Below are 20422 nucleotides of genomic sequence, written 5' to 3' on the forward strand. Positions count from 1 at the left end.
GGAGAGGGGCTGGGAATTGTATTAATCCTCAATAACCATTGATTTAATCAACCATGACTATGTAATCAAGTTTCCATAAAAGCTAAAAAGGATGGCATTTGGAGAGCTTCCAGGTTGGTGAACCCAAGGACATTCAGAAAGAGTGGGGCATTCAGAAAAGGTATGGAATCTCCTTGCCTTTTCCCCACACCTTGCCCTAAGTGACCATCTACGTGGTTGTTTCTGAATTGAGTAAAGTATTTTCTGAGTTCTGCAAACAAATTGATGGAACCCAAAGAGGAGGTCATTGTAACCTCCAATCCATAGCCAGGTGGTACAGAAGCACAGGTAGCAACCTGGACTTGCAATTGGCATCCAAAGTGGAGGTAAAGGTCAGACTTGTAGGACTGAGCCTTAACTGATGGATCTAATGCTATCTTCAGGTAGATAGTGTCAAAACTAGGTTCAATTGTTGGACACTCAACTGGTGACCAAGAGTTTCTGGGTGATGTGGAGAAACCCCCTCCCCACATCTACTGGAATGAGTCAAATTAGGTGCACAATCTTAGTGATTTTAGTCAATGAGGTGTTAAATGATTTACACTGTTCCCTTGACCTGGTAAATGAATTATTAGTTCTTTTAGTTGTATTTCTGATGAATTATAATGTAGTTTTATTGAATATTATACTCAAACATATGTTTTTAAGCAATAAGAATTTAACATATCTCATAACTCTCCACATTTTAAGATAAATATATGCCATCCTGTATTTTTCCTATATTTTCTTCTCTACTATTAAAATTTCCTAAGTGTTACACTTACAATTTTTAGTTCACTAATATATACATTTTTCCTAAAACCATAATAAAATAAATGAAGGAACTTTGATATTACTGTCCCATTTTCTACCACCACCCAATTTTGCACCTGGGAAGTGTTGAGATTGCTGTGCACAGATCACTGGTCCCAGAAGAGGACTCTAAACATTTTTGCCCACTGCACCTTGGTATGAGATTCATTAAGAAGAACTCAACACAGTCAAGCAGTGGATGGAACGATGCTTATTGATACAGAGAAGAGACAGAGTAAGATCAGCTTCAGGAGTGTACACAGGAGCCTCAAGGCCAGCATATCTCTCTTGGAGAGCAACACCAGGCTATATGAGCCCTCCTTATTAAAGGCAGATGGAACTGTTGGTCAGGGGTTATATGTATAGTGCATACTTCAAGCAAAGACAAAAGAGCTTCCTTTCAGCCTGAAACAGGCTAAGATATTCCTTCCTAAAGTGATAATCTCAGAACAGCCTACATGGGTTTTCTTTAGCTCTTGAAAAGAAAGTATTGCAAGGCCAAGGCCCAGTACTAACTGGCCCACTGGGTACCACAACATGAACAAGGTACATGAACAAGGAAACTGCCGTTCCCAACAGAAAGTCTGGCTTCAGTTCACTTTTCTTTTGTAAATGACTTTGTTTTATACCATTCAATGAGTTTTTAAGATCGCTTTATTGTTGATGTTTAAAACTTAATGAGAGCTTTCTAGATAGTTTGCTTTTCATTTTGATTTTTGAGTATAACTTTTAGAAACAAATATGTGGTTTTCATATCTAGGCATTTTTTTCTATTATTTCTTTAATCATTTTTCCTCCCAACATTTCCCATTCAGTCTTCTAGAGTCTCTTAATAGGTTTCAAATCTATGAATCACATTACTTACATTTTCTGTATTTATCTTTCTGTTTAGCTTTGAAACAAATTTCCTCAAATATAATTTTAGCTTTTTTATTTTTGACTATATATTTTGATATATACATCATACAACATACATATATATTATATATATACATACATACATATGTATATATACATGCATACATACATAATATATACATCATACATCAACTTTAAGAAACTAATCTTGAGTGAGAAAATGTAAAATGAGACATAAAGAAATGTTAAAAAGATGCATTATCTGGGAACAGAAAAAACTACTATATATAGATATAAATAAGTTTTATATATTTATAATAGTACCTCTTGGAGAAGGAAATGGCATCCCACTCCAGTATTCTTACCTGGAAAATCCCATGGATAGAGGAGCCTAGTGGGCTACAGTTTATGCAGTTGCAAAAGGTTGGACATGATTGAGTGACTAACATACACACACACACACACACACACATGCATGTGCACATGAAATATATGTGTATATTATAATTATGGTTTTCCAATGTAATGAAAGAGAATGGAAGACAACAGAATAATTTGCGTAGGAAAAAAATGCCATGAAATTTTTTAAAAAAAGTATTTTCATAGTCCAATGTTGAAGATTTTCTCTTTCTGTGGTTCAAATAAAAAAATGCACCCTACTAATGCATATTAATTATTATTCATTAAATTTGTCTTCGTTGTTACAGAGCAAAGACGGGCTGTCTGATATGCATAGAAACCACTTTGTGGTACAGGATTTTTGTGGAAACAGCTCTATTCCGAAGGTGACCATCAAGGAGACAAGAGGCAGGGCTTAAATACAAAATCCAAATTGTTCCTAGTAGTAACTCCACAGAATGTCATCATTTCATTTGGTGGATTCCCTGAAGCTCTAAATGGGAATTATTTCTGGGGAAAAAAAAAAATGACAACATGCCAGTGTTTGCATCAGCAGCATATACACAAAAACTGTAATGATGTAAAGAAGCTTAGCATGGCAGCCGTGCAAGAATAACATGTGATGTTGTGACACGGTCTCTACTTTTTATTGTTTATTCACTCCAGAGTTTTTGTTAAAGCAATGGAAAATTTTAGGAATAGATAGTGGCGATGCTGCATGATGTAATGAATGCAATTTGTACCACAAAATTCATTAGATTTTGTTAATAAGCTTACAAAAAAATACAGTCAATTCATAGAGATTTCATTATATCACATCATTGTTCCCCATTCTCTTTACCTTTGTAAGATAAAATCAAAAAATAATTAGGACAAGAATATAATATATTATTATTTGATTTTTTTCTTGTTTTAAAGTTGAGCAAGTATAATAGATTAATATGTGCATTACATTGAAAAATAAATAAATCATCTGTAATGAAAGTCATGGCAGGACTTTTTTTTTTTTAATCTTAAGGGGTTATTCCTAAGAATGCATTTCTTGTTTATAGAGAAATTGTCTTGCAGTTTTTTATGCTGGTACATTCAAAATTTATTTCTGAATCTCTTGCCTTTTTGCTAGAACTGACTCCTCCCCAATTTCAATCTTCTTTTGCTAAAGAACCAAAATCTTTTAATTCTGCATTTACAGAAGTGATGTTTGACAAGTTATGAAAGTGAAAGTCACTCAGTCATGTCCAACTCTTTGCGACCCCATGGTCTATACAGTCCATGGAATTCTCCAGGCCAGAATACTGGAGTGGGTAGTCTTTCCCTTCTTCAGAAGATCTTCCCAATCCAGGGACTGAACCCACATCTCCTGCATAGCAGGTGGATTTTTTTTTCTTTTTTTTTAACCATCTGAGCCACCAGGGAAGTCCATGAATGCTGGAGTGTGTAGCCTATCCCTTCTCCAGGGGATCTTCTTGACCCAGAAATCGAACTGGGGTCTTCTGCATTACAGGAAGATTCTTTACCAACCGAGCTAACAGGCAAGCCCAGATATGTTATACCATAGTTTAATTTATATTTGTCTTACAAATAATGATACAATTCTAGAACTGTTCTAAGGCCAGATATATGTTTATTAAACACACAGACTCATCTTTTCTTTTGAACTGCTTCATAGCATATCACCAACACTGTCAGAAGATGACAGATTTAGTCTGATAAACTGTTCTTTTACTAAACATGCAAATTTAAATATGGCTTATTTGGATCTGCTCAATTACCTAGAGTACTCCCAGTCCTCTGATATTGTCATGTCAGAATGTAGTTACGGCAGCAATGCAGCATTTAGAATAAGAAGAACTGGGTTTTTGTTCACACTTTTTGTTCTTTATTTAGATCTTTCTAATTTAACTTTTCAAGTGCATTGTAGATTTTTCTGATAATAGCATGTGTTTGGCCTATCTACTTCTGTTAGCTTAAGAAATAACTAAAAAAAATCTTTGAAATGATTCTCTACACTAGGGGAAATCATTATAAATATTACTTGTGGAGTTTGGTAGCACAGTAATTGTATAAATTTTTTTTGAAATGAAACAATTTACTGAAAACCCATGAACAAATTCACTGAAATAAAATGGAATTCATTACAAGAAACTGCAGAGTAGCTCTTTTTTCCTATACTACCTTCATTTGCCTCTTGTCATTTTTATTTTCTAGTCTTATCCCTAAAGAAAAACAGAGATTTCAATTCATCTACTGATAACAAGGGCTGGTTGTACCTAGCAAAATTTATTACTGCTTTGATTTTTGCATAGTTCCTTTCAACTCTGTTAGTCATTGTCCCCTTGGCATGTCCATTTTTTCCTCTGGAGTTGGGATCACTCTGATCTGTACTTTGATTTCATATTCATGTCCTTGCTGCCTCTTGCACACTATATAATGGCATGCATGTCTATCATGTTGAAGAAAGAAGATATTTTTTGGATACTTCAAAATCAGTGAATTTAGAGTTTTGCTGATGGGCATGTAAAAATAATATCATGAAGTGTAAAATTAGTTTTGGTCAAATAGAAATTTTAAGTGATACTGAATTGTGAAAGGAAAAGTCAGAGACAAGAATAAAAGTAGCATAGTTAAGAGATTTAAATCTGTTTTTTTTCTTGTTTTTGGTTAGTGAAAGGAAATTAGTGAAAGGAAAAGTCAGAGACAAGAAAAAAAGTAGCATAGTTAAGAGATTTAAATCTGTTTTTTTCTTGTTTTTGGTTTCCTTCAGTGGTTACAAAAACCATCCCAGTAGATCTCGCGTGTACTATTTATTCATTGTGCACATGCTTCAAATTATGTCTATAAAAAGTTAATGTATGCACATATCCTTATATCTGAGTAAGGTATGCATCAACAATTTATCCTAATATGATTTTAGGAAATCTAAGATATTTGCTTGCCTTATTACCCTTATTGAGCAAGGTAATCTAATAGTTGTGTCATTGTTCAAGTTGACACGTTCTCTTGCGATGTACTTTTTCATGAGCTTGACTATCTAAGGCACTTAGTGGACACAATAGGGGATGGCAGAGGAAGACATAGTTAACATCACAGACTCAATGGACATGAATTTGAGCAAACTCAGGGAGAGTGGAGGACAGAGAAGCCCCATGTAATCTATGGGGTTTCAAAGAGTCAGAGAAGGCTTAACAACCAAACCACAGCTGAGCACTCACTTCGTGCTGAGCACAAACTATTGCATTTGGATTTCTGGGAGAATTTCAAAGATCTTCCCATGATCAAGGGGATTTTACAACTTCACACAATCCTATTAACACTTGGAATTATAAAGTACTCTAATTCGACAGTAATTGAGGTATAAAATGATATCCCAGGTTTGCTTTAATCACTATTTTTAAATGCCAATGATTTTGAGCACTTTTTCATATGCTTAGTGACTCTTTTGGTTTCTTATTCTGTAAAGGGCTTATATACACTGCTTATTCATTTTCTACTATAGTTTTGGTGTCTTTGCTGTTAACTTGAAGAATTTTTTTCTAAGTAATTTTTTTCTGTTAGACATATTCAATTCGTTCAATTTTGTTGTCTATGTTTTAAATTTATGTAAATTTTGTGGAGTTCTAATTTAAATAATTTTTCTTTTTGAGAAACTTGAAAATTATTCAGAAATATATAGACAAGTATAAGAATACACAAAGAGCCCATTAGATTTTTTTTTTGTTTTTTATTTTTTTATTTTTAAAATATGAAAATGTAAGACATGCTATAGTATACTATAGCATGCCATATGTTTTAAAATTTAGCATGCATGACAACACACTGATAAACCAACTGAAATAATAGAAAGCTGAAAACAGACCATTTATAGATAGTCTTCTCATATACATTAAAGTGTTGCCATAAATCATTTAAGAAAGATAAAGAATTTCAGTAGATTGCATCAGGAAGCCTAGCTCTTTACATAGAGAAAAAGAAACTTAATCAAATGTGTCACACAAGGGTGGAACCTCGATTGACTGAATATTTAATTTTGAAGGCTAAGCCACCAAGTTAATAAAGAAAATTTAAAAAAAAAGTTAGTGTCCTAGAGGCAGAAAAGAAACTTCTTGCATAAACCTTTTACAGAACAAATGACAAGGCAAAACAATAAATTTAGTTATATCAAAATTAAAGATTTCTTTTTATAAAGGACATTATTGTCATTTTCAAAGTTATCCACTACTAATCAAGAATAAAGAATACATATTTTTAAAAGTGTCACCAATAATATCAAAAATACAGTGTCTATAAATAAATATGTCCAAGAAATTTACATAAGTATGGACTCAACATTTTAAAGATATTTTTTATTTTCAATTTATCTCTAAATTCATGTCAATGAAATTCATGATCAACAAGCCTTTTCCAGTGAACTTACACCCAAGAATGTGTAAATTATTAAGATTTTTAAATTAAGGTAGAGTTTTCAAGATAGCATATGTTTTTGGATAGAGATAGCAAAATTAAATAATTCTATAGAAAGAAGATCCTAGAAACTATCCCCCACACATACAGAAACTTGATTAATAAGAGAACTGGAGTGACCATAACTGGAATAGGGAAAATTATTATAATTTCAAAAATACATGCTACTTTAATAGTATATATCAATTTATGAAACCACTTTCTTTAGTATTGGCATATAGAGCCAGAATTCAGTAGTCTATACAGAATTCACAGCCAATACATGCTGTGGTTCCTCAGGATTGTATGCATATTAAATTGCTATATAAGCAATCACTGAGACAGTGACTGCAGCCATGAAACTAAAAGATGCTTGCTCCTTGCAAGAAAAACTGTGACAAATCTAGACTGTGTATGAAAAAGCAGAGACATCACTTTGCCAGCAAAGGTCTGTATAATTAAAGTTAAGGTTTTTCCAGTAGTCATGTATAGTTGTGAGAGTTGGACCATTAAGAAAGCTGAGCACTGAAGAATTGATGCTTTTGAACTGTGGTGTTAGAGAAGACTCTTGAGAGTCCCTTGGACTGCGAGGAGATCCAACCAGTCCATCCTAAAGGAGATCAGTCCTGAATGTTCACTGGAAGGATTGATGCAGAAGCTGAAGCTCCAATACTTTGGCCACCTGATGCGAAGAGTCAGTTCTTCCCTGATGCTGGGAAATATTGAGGGCGGGAGAAGGGGACGACAGAGGATGAGATGGTTGGATAGCATCATAGATTCAATGGACATAAGTCTAAGCAAACTCTGGGAGCTGGTGAAGGACAGAGAAGCCTGGGGTGTGGCAACCCATGGGGTCGCAAAGAGTTGGACACGACTGAATGACTGAACAAAAACAACAGTCCGCAAACTGATCGTACAAAATTTGTTTGTCTTCTTCTTTTAAGTAACCTCAGAGAATTGAAGAAAAGATTGAGGTAAAGCTGATGAACTCTTGTGTTGTATACATCTTCATATAGACAAGATGCAAAATATTATCCACCATATTTAATGTGGCTCACGTGTTTCAAAAGGACATGCTCAATTCCAGGCCATTCTTTTCCCTGTATCTATTGCCAATCAGATTTTCTTTGGAAAATAAAGGAAAGTGACCCTTGTATAAATTATAAGCTTGGTACGTTAAGACCTCATAGTCTACTTCCTTATCAGGATACCAAATTTGGGACATCTTATGAGTATACATTAATATGCAATGATAGTGCCATTCCTAGTTTTAAGCAACAAGGAAAAATCAAAATCATTGCCTCCTTGAGTGAGGATGCATTCTAGTTGGTGAAGTGATAATCAAGTTAAGTGTCAACAGTTATTTGTAGAATTAACTATGCCAAAAGAAAATTACTTAAATCATTTACTATTGCACAGTATCTGTGGGTCACAAATTCAGTTGCAGCTACTCAGGATGCTTCTGACTAGAAATCTTTCATTAGACTGATAACAACTTCTCATTCCCAGCCACAATCAGAAAATTCACTACCAAGCCCCCTCACAGGACTATTGGCTGTTGGTTGGAGGCATCTTTCCTTGCCATAGAAACCTGACCACTGAGTGATTGACAAAGTAGCAGCTTGCTTTCCCCTAAAAGGAAGAGGTAGAAGCTACCATTTTTGGGGAAACAATGTCCAAAGCTACATTCCATTGGTTCTGATATTTTCTTTGTTAAGAATGGGTCATTACAAGTGCTCAGGCCTGGTGCACTGGGAAGACCCAGAGGGATCGGGTGGAGAGGGAGGTGGGAGGGGGGACCGGGATGGGGAAAACATGTAAATCCATGGCTAATTCATTTCAATGTATGACAAAAACCACTGCAATGATGTAAAGTAATTAGCCTCCAACTAATAAAAATAAATGGAAAAAAAATTTAAAAATTAAAAAAAACAAAACAAAAAAAAAGAATGAGTCATTAAATCCTGCCCACATGGAAAGGAGAGATTATACCAGGTAAAGAATACCAGGATGCTGGGCATCTTTTGGGGCCACTTTAGAAGCTACTTTATGTAGTAGGTAAATGAATAGTGATAAGGACTAAGAATAAAAGTAATGCAGAGAAGGAGATAATAAGTTTCCAGGGGAAATGCTGAAATTTTAGACAGGATGAAAAGACAGCACTGGCAATGAAATTTGACACAAGTAAAGGGGGATGACACATGTGAGGATGTGAGCCAAGACCATTTGAGACTGAGAAAAATGGCAAATAAAGAGATCTTGATATGTAACAAATCAGTAATGAGAAAATTAAAATTAGCACATACTGATAAAGTTATAATTGGCTCTCTCACTCATCAGGCTAGGATAACAGACAAGGCCAGCTCAAAGTTAACATGAAACAGTATGTCTCCGAGGATAGCTGCAGCTGTAAAATGTCATAACAACTACCTTCTTTAGTGACTACTGATTTCTTAATTATTGAGAAATGCTGTTCCCTGGAAATCATGCCATCAGAAACACTGCGGTTTGAAAGCATATAAAGGTGAAACATGCCACTCCTGCCTGGGTGTCTACATCATTTAGTACAGAGTCCAGCCTCAGTTTTCAATCTAGGTCCTGAGATGCAGATAATAGTATTCTGGACAATTTTGTTGTTTCCATGAAAACAGGATCTTGCATCCACTTTCCAATCTAGACATCACGTTGACCCTGTTACACAAAGTCCATTTCTGTTTTCAGGTTATCGAACCCAGCTTAAGTTAGATTTCACCTACTTGCCACTTGTCCCAAATTCTGTAATTTTCTTCCTTCCTTTCTGGAAACATTCCACGGTTCCCCCGGTGAATAGTTGTTTTCACTGAAATAGGTCCATGAGCGTGACTTTGTGGAACTACAAGTGTGTCCCCACTGATTTTAGACTGATTGTGCTAGAAAGGCAAGGCATGTCGAGAGAACTAAAAATCAGTAGCAAAGGAAGACTGAGAAATACATTTTCCTTCCTTCAGGGAAATAAAACATTTACTCAAATAAGGGATACTGTTATATTGCTGGCGCTGCAATAGCTAGTATCATTTCCTTTGGTCTTTCATGATCTCTTTGTGGATATCTCTTGAAGCACATGTAATTTATAAATAGATGAGTAGGTATCTACCTTTTCTAGTTGTTTTAGACCCACAGAGTTTAAGACTTATTAACCATATCCTCAGATCCTAGCACACAGTGCCTAGTCCAAGCTGAATAGTTTAGAAATAGTGATTGAATCATATTGAGATAGTACTAGTTATTAACTAATAAGTGATTTATAAAGTTGAGTAATTTAGCTGTAAGATTTTTCTACTCATTAAATGTCATTATCAACTCTTTTCTCTTTTTTCTTTGAATATTTGTGCCCCAAAATGCTACTCTTATAAAATAAGCAACCAAAATGTATTTTTTTTGGCACAGGTTAGACAACAATTACAAAATCATTTTCATAGATTTTTTTTAATGAATTCAATAGCGTGGCTACCATTAATATAGTAGAAACTTGAAATAGTACTATTTATTTCCTGCATAGGCAAAATATGTCAAAATTTGGTCTTAGTCTCTGTTACTTAGCACCATGAAGTCAAGTTGTACATGAATAAGGCATAGATTTCTTAGAATTCAGGAAATAAGCACATGCTATTGTTAATATTAATATTGTTATTATTAGTCCCAGTAGAATGTCCCATTGTGTTGCTTAGTCTGTAGCATATAGCTGAAACAGGCTACAAATTTCCATTCCCTAGTTCTGTGTAGCGTATAGAGAAACTGCACATCTCCAACTCATTACCTAAATAAACTAACTGGCTTTACTTAAGAAACTGGGATGAATACCTCTATAACACATGGACTGGTTAGCATTCATAGGTTGCACAATCATGACTATGGTAATGAAATAAAGCAAAATAAGAAAAACAAATAAATTATGCATTTGTACCTGTTAAAAGTTTAATAATGATAATATGATGCTCTAGGGTGAGCCAAAAGAAAAGAGGAATCTGTACAGTTAGAAAGACAAGATTTCCTCACACATTAAATGGCCTGAGGGCTGTACTTAAAATATGTCACTTAACCAGTCACCCCTGAAGTGTCTTACTGCTTAATCACCTAATAGTCGCAGTTTGTGTGGCAGACAGCCCACTGCCAACTAAACTTAGGTGCTTAGATTATTTTTCTCTCTCACATTGTTTCTGTTTTTTTTTAAATAATCTCTCTTATCCTATTAATAATATGTGTGACTTGACCCCCAGTATAAAACACAATTCCCCCAAAGTGGTTCTCTGTGAGGCTTGGTCAAAACATGATTTGTGAGAGAGATTTTGAATATATTTTATAACACTAAGTTGAATCCTAAAGAAAAAAAGCTAGAAACTCTCCTCCACGAGGATTTCATTCAGCTCACTTTTAGACTTGATCCATAATTTGATCGAATGCTCTTGGGCACTATTAAATAGTAATAATGAACTTCACCTAAAGCCCTTAGTAATTTTGTTCCACATTTCCTTCTCTAATTATCCACTATTCCCTATTTATTACTACTTCATTCTCTGCCTTCAGGCCGTCTAAAAATACTAAGAATGATAAATTAAACAATACATTTGGCACTAAGTTAACCAGTGGGGAGGGTTATAATTTAATGGGTTGTCTTCTGAATTAATTATTTCTGGATTATTTAATTGCAGTTTCTAAACAAATTTCTTAAAATATATGACATTAGAACTTGCAGTGTATCTCTCATAAAATTATTATGGCAAGATCACAGGTTATCATAATCATCTATTTAAGATTAATATATGGTAATTTCACTGCACATATATAGAGATTTACTAATTATATTTTTCTAAGTGTTGTCTTCTACAGAATTTAGCAATATTTTCCTTAGTATCTCATCAGTGCAGATGTCTAATTGCTGGAATTTTGAAACCAGTGCCTTTTCTGCCCGAAGTAACAATAGCCATTGACTTTTATATTAAATATAAAATATTTAATATTTTATATATATATATGTGTGTATATATATATATAACCATTGACTTTATATTAAAGTCATGAGTCTTACTATATATTTATAGTTTTTAGATTAAGTAGTAGAGAACATGATGATACGCTGTATACTATTTATTACCCCCCTTCAGTCTCATTAGAGTTCTGTGATAACCAATTCCTGATTCTCTGAGCTAAAAATCTCATTTTATCTAAAGAAACTATCACTTAGAAGAATCCGCATTACTGAATGATAAGCAAGCTATTTGTGATGTGAAATTTAATTCATATTGTGCGATTTTTTTTTAGTATTTTTCTTAGAAAAACACTAGAAGATTTTTCTTAGAAAAAATTTTTTTCTTAGAAAAATAGAACTTTTATGAAAGTTTCTTACAAAGCCAATAAACAAAAACTTCTCAACCATTTATCAACAGTCAGCGAGTCCAGAGGAAGTGGAACAGCTCATCTGGTCTTAACCTCTGGAATTTCCCCAAATTAATTCCTTGTTACATCCAGCCCACAAAAGCCTTCTCAGATTTCATGAATGAATGGCTGCAGTGGTGATCCAAAGCTCTTTACAACTTTCTTCAATCCTGTGAACTTCTGGGAAACTGCTCTTTTAATGCTTTGCAAAGCTCAGTGGTAGAAAGAAAGTTTTCACTAAGTGTTAGGGTGTCATTCAACTGTAAAGTCTTACATTTTTAAAATATGTCAGGTATTTACATATATATATTTTTTTTTCTTTTACATATTGTTCAATCTTATTACAGAAGTAGATGAAACTCACTAGGTACTGATAACCACAGACTAGTTATATTCTTGGCACCTAGAATAAAATAGATCCTGTAAGACTCAAAAATACCTATAACTGTTTCAGAAAGAAATATTTAGTAAGATAAATGCATTTCAAAAGGAAAGTGAAATTTTTATACAGTATAGATATGAAGTGCAAATTCCTACAAGGACTTTGAAATACTATTTGACAAAATTAAATTGAAACATGCATGCTCCCAAATGACTCAGCAGTTTTGTAAAAGGATACATAAGTGCACCAACAAATTTGGATAAAAATATTTGTAGAAAAATATTGTATAAAACCAGCAGACTGATAATATGGATCAGTAGTAAATTGAGAAAATATCTTGCGGTATCTATATACAGGGGGATGCTACATAATGATAAAAAATAAATAACTCTCGTTACCTGTAACAATATGGCTGAATCTTAATAACATAATATTGATTGAAATAAGCCAAACACAAATAATATATTCATTCATATATAATGTTCAGTAACAGGCAAATCAGGCTATAGTAATTGAAGTCAGGACAGCGGTTACTTTCAGGGAGAAAGAAGGTATTATTAATTGGTGTGGCCAGAAGCCTGGGTCGTTTGGCAATGTTACTTGAGCAAGGTGGTAAACAAATGTGCTTGCTCATTCAATTGTATACTTATGATCTGTGCACTTCTCTATATGTCCATGTGGCGGTGGTGGTGGTTTAGTCGCTAAGCAGCGTCCGCCTCCTGTGACGCCATGGACTGTAGCCTGCCAGGCTCCTCTGTCCATGGATTCTCCAAGAAAGAATACTGGAGTAGGTTGCCATTTCCCTCTCTACTAAACGGGTCTTAAAGGCATTGACCTCGCTGGACCATGAAGAGGCTCAAAAGAGACAAAGATTCTTAAAGTTCTTGTCACGAGGCTTAGTACCCCAGAATTTTTCCACACACAGTAAGTTCACTGTGAGTAATGATGAGGAATACTCCTGATGGTTCAATTAAAAGTTAAAAAAATAATTTGATGTATTTGAATATTAGCATCTATTGTTTTTTGGCCCACTATCACCACCGTTTCCACAGTGAGCTTCCTTATAGACTTCAATTTGATTTATTTCTTTCTCTTGTTTCCCAATTCAAACTGCCATGAATTATTTAATTTGGGGTTTTGAGATATGTTTTCCAGTTGTCCTCCACATGATCCGATTTGATGTTCAGGTCCATTACTGTTCTCCTAATGGATATTCTCCCCATTTCAAGTTTAAACAATCAAACTCCCTCAGATAGATCTGATTTAAATTACTTTTAGCTGTCTTAGATAATTTTCTGAAGCCACTGCTTTTAGAATTTGACATTTATGATTGAGTAGTTTCTTTAGTGAATTTGATCACCTACCAGAAAATGATTAAACTATTTTGCTTTGCTTTGGAGGCCTTCCATTGTCAGATATTTACAGTTTTATTATTATTTACCCAGGTTTTCTGTACAAAGTGCCTTCTTTAGAAAGAATTCCATTCTCCAAACATTATGGAAGAGTTATTCTTGTTGCAGTTTCTTTCTTCTGCTATATGTTCATTCATTTCACATATTTTTTTCTTTATTTACTCATACTTCAACTGTTTTCCAAAGTTGTCTTTGTTTCAGTTATTTCATGAAGTTTGATTTGATTATACCAGGTTGAATGATCTCCACTTCTTTTGTAACACTTATAATGTTTACAAAATGCACAGCATGATGATTAATTACACTCCCACTTACCTACAAAGATTCTATTAATAGTATGTGTCAGGTATGCATATATACAGATGTAATAATATGCAAGGGGAAGTGTAGAAGTGTCTCATGCTCTGTTCTACAAAATCACACAGCCATGTACAAATGAAAGGAAGAAAACACATAACTAGAGTATACTGGAGTGTTCAACCTTGTAATTGTTTTTTTAAATTTATAAGATATTTTATAAAACACATATCATAAGAATATATTGTATTGTTTTTAAAGCAGAAAAAAATCACTTGTAACAAATCTTAAGCAAGGAATAACTATGCCAGATTTGCTTCAGCTTCTTGAAATGACTATGGAATTTGCAATCCCTAAGGTAAATTTGTGAGGGAAGGTATAAAAAGTAAACATAAAAAAATGAAAATACTTGTTTAAATATCTGTTTTAACTTTTTTCAACAAACTGATGACATTTCTAAGTGAAAACAAAAGACTTTCACATTAGGTAAATGTTTATAAACATTCTTCAGGTAGTAGAAATTTTCAAATGCCCATGCATTTTTTTTGTATAGCATAATTTAAACTGATTTTCATTAACAAAATAAGAAAATAACAGTGTGGCATTTGCAGATAACTATGCCTGACTTGCTGTGTTAATTTTGTAAAGATATTCATAATTGTTTTATGTTAATTGTGTTTGAAATAGCATCCATGAAATTATAGTTTTATATTTATTTATTGTACACTTATCTAAAATTATTTACAGTCAAAGCCACCTAGCATGTAAATAATGCTTTAAAATTTAATACTATAGAAACAAATCACGTTTCTACTACTTTATTCATTTCCAAATAGCATCAAAACTGCATGCATAATAAAATTTGCTGCTTTCCCCCCAAAAGTAACAGTCAATTAACTAGATGAATGCAAGTTTCTTTAGCAGCTTTTTTGACATATTATTACACTTTCTATTTTACAAGAATACAAATACTATGTATATGCTTTAATTCATACCCATAAGTAATAATATATAATATTTTCTAAATTTAATGTGTATTATTAGTACTAATTCAGCAGTAAAGGTTACAATTTATAATTAAATTGTGTTGTTATGAAGGTAGGGTATAATAAACCATAACTTTTTTACATAGTTAGTTTATTATATTAGAATTTGTTTCTTTCAAGCAAACATAGGGATTTCATTTTTATTTTAAGATCAAGATGTAAAGTCTTACTATAGCTTCTTACTCAATATCTGTGTTTTTTTATTCATTATCATGTATCAGACACCTGACATATATACGCAAATGGAAAGAATAGGCCATCCAATTGATTTTTTTTGAACATGCGTTATATATTCTCTCAAACGGGAAACTCAAAACCATAAGTAATTTTGTAATATTGACATATTTTTACCACTTAAATACCAAGAGTATATAAATAATTCTATAGCAATCCATATTTCATGTAAATTTATTTTAAACATATAAATGAAAAGGTATTTTCTTTCTATTGTCTCTCTCTCTCTCTCTCTATATATATATATATATATATATATATATGTATATATATATATATATACAGAATCCCACATGATATATGTACATAAATATTTATGATCTGTGTGGGCATAGCATAGAGTCAGAAATCCATGATGGTAATCATGCTCACATTGAGTCATCCGTGTGTGTGTCTGTCTGTCTGTCTGCATGTGCTTCGCTGCTGAGTCATGTCAGACTCTCTGTGGTCCCTTGCACTATAGCCTGCTGTGCTTCTCTGTCCATGATGTTTTCCAGGCAAGAATGCTGGACTGAGTTGCCATTTTTTTTACTCCAGGGGATCTTCCAGATGCAGGGATTGAACGTGGGTCTCTTGTGTCTCCTGCACTGGCAGGCAGATTCTTTACCACTAGGTATACTTGGGAAGCCTAAATCTTTCATAATTTTGGACAATAAACATATCTCAATTTGTATCCAAAAAATGTGGCATTTATTAGGTGGCTCAATAAAGAAACATATTGGAAATCCTCTTATTCTATGTTGCTTAATCTGAAAAATGAAATTAATGCTGTCATGAGAATAAAAAATCTTACACATATAAAGTGTTTTGTATGCATTTGAATATGTCATTATCACTCAAAAAATTGTGGGACAATGCATATGAAGTGTTAAAATCTATGTGTGGGTGCAATATAGTGTTTCAAATTAATATGTTAGTTTCCTAATATTTAATATTTGTTACATAAGAAATACAAATGAAAACATTTACTTCAAAATAATAGATATTTATGTGTAAGTTTAAAATTCATATATTTTAATAAATGTATATATATATACTAAAATATCTTTAATAATAATTTTATTAAAATGCAATAAATAGAATAATAAAATTAAGATGACTTTGATAATACACCTTATCTCTACAAATTTTAAGATGAAATATATAAAGACAGCACTTCTTGGGAAACATTTTTAATATAGATTGTACTTCTTTATATTATGCATCAATTCCAACCTCCTCTTCTTCTCTATTATAATATACATGCAGAAAATTTTCAATTGTCTTAACTCAATAGTTGTAGCTTTTTAGTGCCAATGAAATGATAAATTTTGAAAATCACAAGCAGAACAATTTTATGAATCATAGTAGCTTATGTCTCTCATTGCTACTACTTCCTATGCCATTGTTATACTTGACTTTTTGAACATCGACACAAATTATTTTTTGCATAGTTGAAAATGTAAAGCAAAAAAACGAGAGTGTACATGAAATGATCCAAGTTATTTTATGTCTCAAATCTTCATAATGCTCACCATCTTCATATCAGTACAATCATTTAGTTCCAAATTTACACCATCCTTAAAAAATTGCAAGTTTGAAGTGAAATATTGATGTATAAATATGTATAATGTGAGATTGAATAAGAAAATGTCTAAGAGGAATGCAAAAATGTATTTAAAATGTTGAGGGGAGCGAGGCATTGAAAATGGAGTGCAATATGAGAAAAAATATTTTTAGGAAATTGTCCTTTTAATAAAGAAGCTAAATAATTCTAAATAAGAGTTACGGAACTTGGATCAAGGTAGATGAGTAGAAGACAGAGCTCACCCTCCCCTAGACAAAACATAAAAAAAAAAAAAAAAACTCCATGTGTGGAGCAATTCTCCCAAAACTAACTGGAGACTGGCATAAAGACTTGTTCAAACATGCTGGCAAAAATATCTGGAAGTTAGTAGAATGGAAGTAGAAAGGAAGGAAAAGCAATTCAGCTGAAACTTATGTCCCCAGGAAGAATGCAGAGGAGAAAGGAGATAACAAAGGTGGGATGGAGAGTCTCCTTGCAGAATGAGTTGTTCAAGTTACTTGTTGGTCTCCCCAGTCCTTGAGAGGGGTACAGGGCAAATAAGTCCCCTTGTCTGACTGGTGGGCTGATGGGTCTAACAGGAAGGTTTATGGGAAGCCACGACTAAGGGCTCTTTGCTGAAGTGCATGCCCCCGCCTGTGAGGGGAGGCTCCAGTCCTGCTTGGCTCACATCACAGCTTTACACTGGGGTGAGGGCTGCCACAGCTGAGGACAGATCTCAGCCTTGAGATGATGAGGTGACTCAAGGTGAAAGCCTGACCAAGGATGGGGCAGACATTGCTGGTGCTTACATGGCTGGTGGTTCACAAAAAGTCCAGATGTCTGTCATTGGTTAAATAGCCAAAATTCAGATCCTGGCCCTTGCCAAGTGCCCGCATCAAGCCCTCTTGGTCCAGCACTGCTCCGTTCTGGGGCAACGGAGTTGATGCTGCAAAAGAGTTGATGCTGCAAAGTAAGGGAGTGCTTACACTCAAGCAAAACTGAACCAGTTCGCCCTCAACCTCAGGGTTTCTGCTCCAGCAACTTGGGAACTGACACTACCCTCGATAGGTCGTCACCTGACTCATAGCCACTGAGTGGAGGAGAAGCTCCACTTCACATGTGACTCCGGCCCGAAGCCCTCCACTTCCAACCCCACTTCTTCCCAAGGCGATAACTGACATCACAGCCTGATGAAAGATGTTGCATGCATTCCCGTTAAATCATGTATAGACTGCACAGGGGTTCTCCCAGGCAAGGACACCCATTTAAGACTGCAATAGGTAACTGTTTCACTTCATTTTGTTCAGTTCAGCTCAGTTCAGTTGATCAGTCATGTCCAACTCTGTGACCCCATGGACTGCAGCACACCAGGCCTCCCTGTCCATCACCAACTTGTGGAGTTTACTCAAACTTGTGTCCATTGAGTTGGTGGTGATATCCAACCATCTCATCTTCTGTAGTCCCCTTCTCCTCCTGCCTTCAATCTTTTCAGCATCAGGGTCTTTTCAAATGAGTCAGTTCATCTCATCAGGTGTCCAAAGTATTGGAGTTTCAGCTTTATCATCAGTCCTTCCAATGAACACCCAGGACTGATCTCCTTTAGGATGGGCTGGTTGGATTTCCTTGCAGTCCAAGGGACTCTCAAGAGTCTTCTCCAATACCACAGTTCAAAAGCATCAATTCTCCAGTGCTCAGCTTTCTTTATAGTCCAACTCTCACATCCATATGTGACTACTGGAAAAACCATAACCTTGACTAGACAGACCTTTGTTGGCAAAGTAATGTCTCTGCTTTTTAATATGCTGTCTAGGTTGGTCATAACTTTCCTTCCAAGGAGTAAGTGTCTTTTAATTTCATGACTGTAGTCACCATCTGCAGTGATTTTGGAGCCCCAAAAAATAAAATCAGCCACTGTAGAGACAGAGAAATAAGTTAAAATGAGAAGACAGAGACATTTTGTATCAATTGAAAGGGCAAGGAAAAAATGGTAAAATATAAAACAGAAATAAGCAATTTGTCAGATAAAGAGTTGAAAGACTTAGTAGTAAGAATGTTAACTTACTTAATGAAGATAGATAAACACAATGAGAATTTTAAGAAGTAACTAAACATATATAAAGAAGTATCAGTCATAACTGGGGAATATTATAACTGAAATGAAAAACACATCAGAAGGAATAAACAGCAGAACAGATGATACAGAAAAATGCATAAGTGGTCTGAAAGATGAAAATGATGCCAATCATTCAATCAGAATAGCAAAAATAAAAACAAATTTAAAAAGTGAGAATAGTTTGAGGAATGTCTGGGATAACACCATTGTGTACCATGACCCCTATAATTAAAGGTCCCAGAGGAGATAAAAGAGAAAAGGTGTCAAAAATGTACTTAACAGAATTATGAGTAAAAAATTCCTAAACTGTAAGAAGGAAAGAGTTATTTAGGTACAGGAAACAAAGATCATCCTAAATAACATGAACCAAAACAGCTTCACACTAAAGATACATCACAATTAAAACTTAAAGAGACAAATCCTTCTGTCTTCTCATTTTTATATGCCTAACAAGAATTACTTTAAATGTCAATATACTAAATTCTCCAAACAAGAAACAAAGAGTGTCTCACTGGGAAAAAAAAAAAAAAAAGATCCTCTCTCTCTCTCTCTCTCTATATATATATATATATATACACATACATATACATATATATATATATATATATATACACACACACACACATACATATATATATATATATGCTCAGTTGATTCAGTCGTGTCTGACTCTTTGTGACCCTATGGACTGCAGGCTGCCAGGCTCCTCTGTCTGTGGAATTTTCCAGGCAAGAATACTGGAGTGGGACACCATTTCCTTCTCCAGGGGATCTTCTTGACCGAGAGATTGAACCACATCTCCTATATCTCCTGCATTGCAGGTGGATTCTTTGCCATGTAGTTACTGGGGGAGTCCCATGTACACACACACACACACACACACACACACACACTGTTTCCCCAGTGGCTCAGACAGTAAAGAGTATAATATAAATTATGCATGTAAAGATAATATACACATGTATATAGATATATTGCTGACAAGAGACTCACTTCAGAACTAAAGACACACACAGACTGAAAATGAGGAGGTGGAAACTTTTATGTAAAAAGAAACAGCCAGAAAGTCTGGGTAGCAATATTCATATCAGACAAAATAGACGTTAAAAGAAAGTTTATAGCTAAAGACAAAGAAAGTTATTATATAATGATAAAGTGATCAGTACAAGCAGTTGGCATTACACTCATTAATGCATATACATCCAATACAGGAACACTTAAATATACAAAGCAGATATTAACAGACATAAAGAGAGAAACTGACAACAGTATAATAATAGTAAGGGATTTTAACACCTCACATACATTAATGGACAGATCCTCCAGATGAAAAATAAATAAGGGAACAGTGGTTTTAAATAACATTGACTGCTCCGACAGCTGAATATTAAAAACAAACAAACAAACAACAACAACAACCAGTCAAAAAAGGGGCAGAAGATCTAATTAGAT

At 34.2% G+C, this 20422-nt stretch overlaps 1 non-coding gene across 1 annotated transcript; it reads left to right on the top strand.

The window, feature by feature from the left end:
* The first annotated feature begins 2628 nt into the window (after positions 1 to 2628).
* Positions 2629 to 2735, top strand: LOC139036419 (U6 spliceosomal RNA). Its single transcript, XR_011489208.1, has one exon. It is a non-coding gene; the product is annotated as a U6 spliceosomal RNA (small nuclear RNA).
* The last annotated feature ends 17687 nt before the right edge of the window (positions 2736 to 20422 follow it).

This window comes from Odocoileus virginianus, chromosome 8 (assembly GCF_023699985.2).
Source record: "Odocoileus virginianus isolate 20LAN1187 ecotype Illinois chromosome 8, Ovbor_1.2, whole genome shotgun sequence".
Classification (NCBI taxonomy): Eukaryota; Metazoa; Chordata; class Mammalia; order Artiodactyla; family Cervidae; genus Odocoileus; species Odocoileus virginianus.